Genomic DNA, 7,380 nt, shown 5'->3' with positions numbered 1-7,380 from the left:
AAAAAAACAAAAAACACAACTCTAGCAATACACACTAAACTGAGCACGTGCAGCTTGTCCCCTAGCCTCTGTTCTCTCAGGAGATGGATTGGGGACAGTGGAAAATGGAGTGGATCAGAGAAGACAGGATTAAACAGCTTTTTTTTTTTTTTTCTTTTTTTTACACCATTAACCCCTTCGGTTCCACAGTGAGTATAACAAGCATGCTATGCTGCATATACAGACTGCTTTTACTGTTGTGGGTTTAGTAACACTTTAAGAGCACTAAGTGTTGTTTCTGTCTGCTGCTTGTAACCACTTCCCACCTGGCCTATAGCAAAATGACGGCTGGGCGGTAGTTTATTTGTTCTGACTGGAGGTCACATGGCGTCTTTCAATACAACGCGCTCGTGTGCGACTCCCCCCCCCGGGGAGCGCAAAGCCCGGCGATCGTTGGTGCGATGTGTGACTCGGACACACCGCATCTCCGATCACAGTAAAAAGCCTATGACCTACGCTCTTTACCATGTGATCAGCTGTGTCCAATCACAGCTGATCAGTGTAAATAGGAAGTGCCGGTTATCGGCATTCCTCTAGTCGCACTGACAGCGGGTGAGTAGAGGAGAGCCGATAAGCGGCTTTCCTTTGGGGGGGGGGGGGGGGGGATCGGCACTAATAGTCAGTGCAATGATTATCAGTGCAGCCCCATCAGCGATTAGAGTTACCACCTTTTCTTTAAGTCAAACCCGAACACAATTTAGCGGCACACAGCATTTTTTTTTTTTTTTGCAGTATAACCTATACATATATTTTGCTATTAACTTCATTTGATTAGAAATGTTATTTAAAAACAAGAGTCCCCCTTTACATCAGAGGCCAGAGTCCCCTTTTACATCTGAACTTCCAGAGTTCCCTTTCACTGTAAGGGGGGACTCTGCAGACTCTGATGTAAGGGAGAACTCTGGGGACTCAGACATAAGGGATGCTCTGGGAACCCTGATCTAAGGGGGAACACTGAGAACTCTGATGTACAGAGAGGACTCTGATGTAAGGGGGAACACTGTGACCTCAGGTGTAAAGGGGAACTCCAAAGTAAGGGGTGCTCTAAGAACGTTGATTTACCTTAGTGTACTCACTCAGAGGCAGGAGAGAGAAGGGGGAGACTTCAGTCACAGACAGGGGTGGATGGTGAGCTCACTCACCCCTTGGCAGTCAGCACCTCTCATCCAGATGTATCTGAGGATGCTGGACTTCAAATTTCCAGCCCCCACTTTCCTTTTCTAAGGAGTGTGGGCAGATACAGAGGGATAGGGCCGGGAGGAAGAGGTGCAGATCAAGCCCTCTCTCCTCTGTATGTGTTTGGGGGGGGGGGTTTAGTGTTGGCTTTGGGCAGCATGAAAGAGTGTAACAGACACTCTCTGCTTAGACAACCACAGCCAGCAACCCTGCTGGGAAGCCATACTCCAGTCTGAATGTGTCCGGGTTTCAGGCAGTCTGAAACTCGGACACATGATTCCAATCCCGGACAGGTGGCAACCCTATCAGCTATGCCTGCCAAATTATGATGCCTGCTAGTGCCCATCAGTGCTGCCTTTCAGTGCCCATCAGTGATCCTGTCAGTGCCTCCTCATCAGTGTCCATAAAGGCTGCCCATCAGTGCAGCCTCATCAACGCACATCAGTGAAAGAGAAAAATTACTTATTTGCAATATTTTATAACAGAAACTTTTTTTTTTGTTTTAACTTTCAGTCTTTTTTTCATTTCAATACCACCAAAAGAAAGCTTGGTCTAAAAAAAATGATAAAAATTTCATTTGGGTACAGTGTTACATGACCGCGCAATTGTCATTCAAAATGTCACAGTGCTGAAAGCTGAAAATTGGCCTGGGCAGGAAGGGGGGGGGGGGGGGGGGGGGTGCCCGGTACTGAAGTGGTTAAAAAGGATAAAAATGTAAGTGTTCACATGCATTGCTGAATAAAAAAAAAAAACTAAATTAAAAAGTTTAATATAACTGTAAGAATGCATTTTTCTTGAGTAGTATGCAGTGGGGAAAATGATTATTTGATCCCCCCGCAGATTTTGTGGGTTTGCCCACTTACAGAGAAATGAAGGGTCTATCTTTTTTTTTTATATGATAAAGACAGAATATCAACCAAAAATATAGAAAAAGCACACGATACAAAATGTCATAAATTGAGTTGCAGTTCAGTGAGTAAAATAAGTATTTTAAGCAAAACATGACTTAGTACTTAGTGGAGAAACCTTTGTTGGCAAGCACAGAGGTCAGACGTTTCTTGTAGTTGGTGACCAGGTTTGCACACATCTCAGGAGGGATTTTGGTCCATTCTTCTTTACAGATCTTCTCTAAATCCTTAAAGCAGAGTTCCACCCAAAAGTGGAACTTCCGCTTTGAGCACTCCTCGCCCCCTGACATGGGGGGTGTATACCTTATTTTTAGTGGGGACTTCCTGTCCCACTTCCTTCTTTATCTTTTTGGCCAGCCTTGGTGACTTCTCTCACCCTAGGCAGCCCCGCCCTGCCAGTGATCTTCTGGGACAACACAGCTCCCAGAAGATTGGCTGGCCAATAGAAGGGTGCGGCGCGACTTGCGCAAGCGCAGTGCGCGCCCGGCCGCAAAGCTGTATGCTGCTATACTGCTATGACGGCGCCGAGGAGAGGAGGGGAGAGGAGCGAGGCCGCATCGCTGGACCGTGGTGAGTGTCTGTTTATTAAAAGTCAGCAGCTATGCTTTTTGTAGCTGCTGACTCTTAATAAACTAAAAAAACGGGTGGAACTCGGCTTTAAGGTTTATTGGCTGTCTCTTGGCAACTGGAAGTTTCAGCTCCCTACATAAATTTTCTATAGGATTAAGGTCTGGAGACTGACTAGGCCACTCCATGATCTTAATGTGCTTCTTCTTGAGCCACTCCTGTGTTGCCTTGGTGGTATGTTTTGGGCCATTGTCATGCTGGAAGACTCATCCACGATCCATCTTCAGTGTTCTGGCTGAGGGAAGAAAGTTTTCATCCAAGATTTTACAATACATGGCCCCCGTCCATTGGCCCCTCAATGTGGCAAAGTTCGTTTGTACCTTTTAGCAGAGAAACAGCCCCAAAGCATCATGTTTCTACCTCTGCGCTTAAATGTAAGGATGGTGTTCTTGGGGTCATAGTCAGCATTTTTTTTCCTCCAAACACGGCGAGTCGAGTTAATGCCAAAGAGCTCAATTTTGGTCTCATCTGACCAAAATTGTTCATTGGCAAACTTCAGACGGACCTGTACATGTGCCTTCTGGAGGAGGGGGACTTGCGGGCGCTGCAGGATTTCAATCCATGGCGGTGTATTGTGTTACCAATGGTTTGTTTGGTGACTGTGGTCCCAACTCCCTTGAGATCATTCACAAGCTCCTCCCATCTAGTTCTGGGCTGATCCCTCACTTTTCTCATGATCATCCTCACCCCATGAGGCGAAATCTTGCATGGAGCTCCAGGCCGAGGGCAATTGATGGTTATTTTGTATTTCTTCCAGTTGGGAATAATTACTACAACAGTTGTCTCCTTCTCACCAAGCTTCTTGCTGATGGTCTTGTAGCCCATTCCAGCCTTGTGCAGGTCTACAATCTTGTCCCCGACATCCTTTGACAGCTCTTTGGTCTTGCCCATGATGGTGAGGCTTGAATGGAAGAAAGAGATTCTGTGGACAGGTGTCTTTTATACACATAATGAGTTGTTGTCATTAGGAGCACCTTCTTACATTGACAGGACTAATCTGTGTACCACATGAGCACCTACTGTAGTCAGTCTGTCGGAGCCAAAATTATTGTAGGTAGGGGATCAAATACCGTATTTAAATCGGTGTATAACACGCGCCGCCGTATGACACGCACCCCAATTTAAGAGGGAAGTTTCAGGAAAATAAACTTTTTTGTTTTAAATAAACCACTTTGAAGCAAAATAATGGTCAGTGAGCATCAATGCAGCCTGATCTGTGCCCATCTGCAGCTTCAGTGCAGCCTGATCTGTGCCCATGTGCAGCTTCAGTGCAGCCAGATCTGTGCCCATGTGCAGCTTCAGTGCAGCCAGATCTGTGCCCATGTGCAGCTTCAGTGCAGCCAGATCTGTGCCCATGTGCAGCTTCAGTGCAGCCAGATCTGTGCCCATGTGCAGCTTCAGTGCAGCCAGATCTGTGCCCATGTGCAGCTTCAGTGCAGCCAGATCTGTGCCCATGTGCAGCTTCAGTGCAGCCTGATCTGTGCCCATGTGCAGCCTAATCAGTTCCCATCTGCAGCATTGCTCCTCACTCCAGCCTGATCAGCGTCCATCTGCAGCCTTGCCGAAATATAGGCTGCCACCGAGGAGAAGGAGGGAACGAGCGCTGCCGAAATAGAGCCGGTCTCCTGTGTACTCGGCTCGGCGTCACGCCCAGTCCCGCCCCGAATCCTATGATGGACATAATGCCGGTCTAATGCCGGGACGTCAATGCTAGGAGCCGTCCAGGGGGCAGGACTGAGCGTGACTGCGAGCCGAGTATTTCGGCAGCTCTTGTCCCCTCCTTCCCCTCGGTGGCAGCCTATAGCGGCGTATGAATGCACAAACGTTTTTCCCCCTATCTTAAGGGGGAAAAGGTGCGCGTTATACGCCAATAAATACGGTACTTATTTTATTCACTGAACTGCAACTCCATTTATAACATTTGTGTTTTTTTGGGGGATTTCTGGTTGATATTCTGTCTCGATCATTTAAAATAGACCTATGATAAACAATTATAGACCCTCCGTTTCTTTGGAAGTGGGCAAAAACTTTCAAAATCTGCAGGGGATCAAATCATTATTTTCCCCACTGTAGGTATACGAGAGAAAAGAGTAACTAGGAGCTCAGAAGAAAGTAGGAATTCTCAGAATGAAGAACAAGTGCTGCAATCCATGACCAGAGTAATCTGAAGCAGAGGGATGATTTGCTCTCAGGCATTCAATCTCTTATAGCAATGCTATAAAAGGCACACAATGGACATCAGGGGGCGCCCTCGCACCAAGCATGTGCGGCTTGCAGAACAGCGCTATTGTTCCCACTCATCGCATTGCTCACTTCAATACTTTTTGTGTATGTCCGGTCAACTGTATGAAGTCTAGAGGTGGTCCGCCCTGGGAGGACCAAGTCCCTCGCTCGGTGCTGCCAGCCACGTCTACGGTCACCATGCTGCTCTTGCTGCTTCAGTCCCTCGCCCTCACCCTCATGGTGTGTGTGATAGTTACTAACTGGTTAGTGGTCAAAAGCACCGAGCTGGTCCAGGGGCTCGTCCGTAAAATCTATCGCTAATACAAAACTTCACGGCCATGACGGCCACCTGCTTAAGAAGCCCCCCCATCTGTCCAGCCAATCCCATAGGATCTTCTGTCTGTCATAGCAAGAGATTGCAGGACACAGGATACAGAGAACGCAGGATACAGAGATCGCAGGATACAGAGATCGCAGGATACAGAGATCGCAGGATACAGAGATCGCAGGATGTTCCTTTTTTTATAACAGCAGCTGAGGCCAAACATTTGGCTTCCAACTCAAGTCTTAGGAGTGCTACTTTTCTCATTGGAGTACTACTTTTCCAGTCGGATTGTACAGAAAATTGCCAGCGTGCTGGAAGATAAAAAAAACAACCAAAGCCATCGATTGTCCTCTTCACACAATACTTTTTGAAATTTGTCGGGTATGAAAAGTGACGCTCAAATCCGAAACCTTGGAATATCGGTCTCTTTTATGAGACAAAGAACTTGTTTTACTCCTAGGCCTATATGAAAGTTTGATATTTGATATCGAGAAGTTCCGGGGGGAGGGGTAAAAACAAAACCGATTGTCTATAAAGAGCCCAAGGAACTACCAAACTTTGAAGAAGCAAAAAAAAAAAAATCCCAGTAATAACACCAGTCTGCTAAATTCCCCTTCTAGGACGTTCGACTCACTTCAGGCAAGTACAACTCTATATCCACGTCAGCTCTAGGCCTTTTCTGGCACATTTTGTTTACAAGTAAAAATCTGCATTTTCTGCTAGAAAATTACTTAGAACCCCCCATACATTATACACAGTATATATATATATATATTTTTAGCAGAGACCCTAGAGAATAAAATGGCGACGACCCCTTCCGCTACTTCTGAAAGCAATTCGGCAGCTAATTAACTGCTCGGACAGCTTTTATGAAAGAGAATCGCCGGCTGAAAAAAAGAAAAAATACCGGGGCTATGGCCGATACTGCAGCTTCAACCGTAACCCCGGTAAACCACTTGCAAGTCGCAACATATATATAAGTATTTAGGATCTGCAAGTGGATATTCTGGGGTACATTTATTAAAGGCAAATAGACTGCAGTTGCTCCAGAGCTTAATAAATGAGGGGAAGCTCTGCCGACTTCCATCATCCAATCATGTGCCAGCAAAATTGCATTTTTGTTCTGTTTTCCTTGCATGTGATTGGGTTTGCTTTGTAAAGTGAAGCCTTCCTCATTTACTGAGCTCTGGAGTAACTGCACTTAGTAAATCAACCCCTCCGTGTCTTTATGGTAATTTTGTTTTTTTCACAGGTACCTGACCCCACTTCCGGGAGACCGGGCTGTGGGCAAACAACATCAGCAGCTCGGCCCCCCTCCTCCTCCCTCCCCTTCTGCTGGGCCAGTTAGAGAGCGCAGCATGCTTCGTGCATGCGCGGTAGGGACGAAAGGCTGCACCGCCGGGTTCCATTACCCGCAATGGCAGCACCCGACCAGCCGATGGAAACATCGACTGCAGTGCCAACATCGCTGGACTCCAGGACAGGTAAGTGTCCTAATGTTAAAAGTCAGCAGCTACAGTATGTGTAGCTGATGACTTTTACATTTTAAAGGGGCAGGCGGAACTCCGCTTTAACCACTTAAGGACCGGAAGATTTGCCCCCTTAAAGACCAGGCCATTTTTTGCCATACGGCACTGCGTCACTTTAACTGACAATTGCGCGGTCGTGCGACGTTGTACCCAAACAAAATTGACATCCTTCCCCCCCCCCCCCAAATAGAGCTTTCTTTTGGTGGTATTTGCTCATCTCTGCGTTTTTTTTTTTTTTTGTGCTATAAACAAAAAAAGACCAAACATATTTTGAAAAAAACCCAAAATTTTTTACTTTTGTGCTATAATAAATATATATTTTTAAAGAAACAAAAATTTCTCTATCAGTTTAGGCCAATGTGTTCTACATATTTAAAAAAAAAAAAAAATTAAAAAATTTTTTAAATTGCAATGAGCGTATATTGATTGGTTTGCACAAAAGTTATAGCATCTACAAAATAAAGGATATATTTTTGGCATTTTTGTTATTATTTTATTTTTTTTAACTAGTAATGGCGATGATCAGCGATTTTTAGCAGGACTGCGACATTGC

General features: G+C 45.7%; 1 long non-coding RNA gene across 1 annotated transcript in view; it reads left to right on the top strand.

Annotated features, from left to right (window-relative positions):
- Positions 1-7,380, top strand: part of LOC141111341 (uncharacterized) — a 367,423-nt gene that overhangs the window by 33,002 nt on the left and 327,041 nt on the right. The window lies entirely within an intron of this gene.

This window comes from Aquarana catesbeiana, linkage group LG10 (genome assembly GCF_042186555.1).
Source record: "Aquarana catesbeiana isolate 2022-GZ linkage group LG10, ASM4218655v1, whole genome shotgun sequence".
In the NCBI taxonomy this organism is placed as follows: Eukaryota; Metazoa; Chordata; class Amphibia; order Anura; family Ranidae; genus Aquarana; species Aquarana catesbeiana.
Note: the sequence above shows the minus strand (reverse complement) of the source record. Positions and strands in the feature narration are given on the sequence as shown.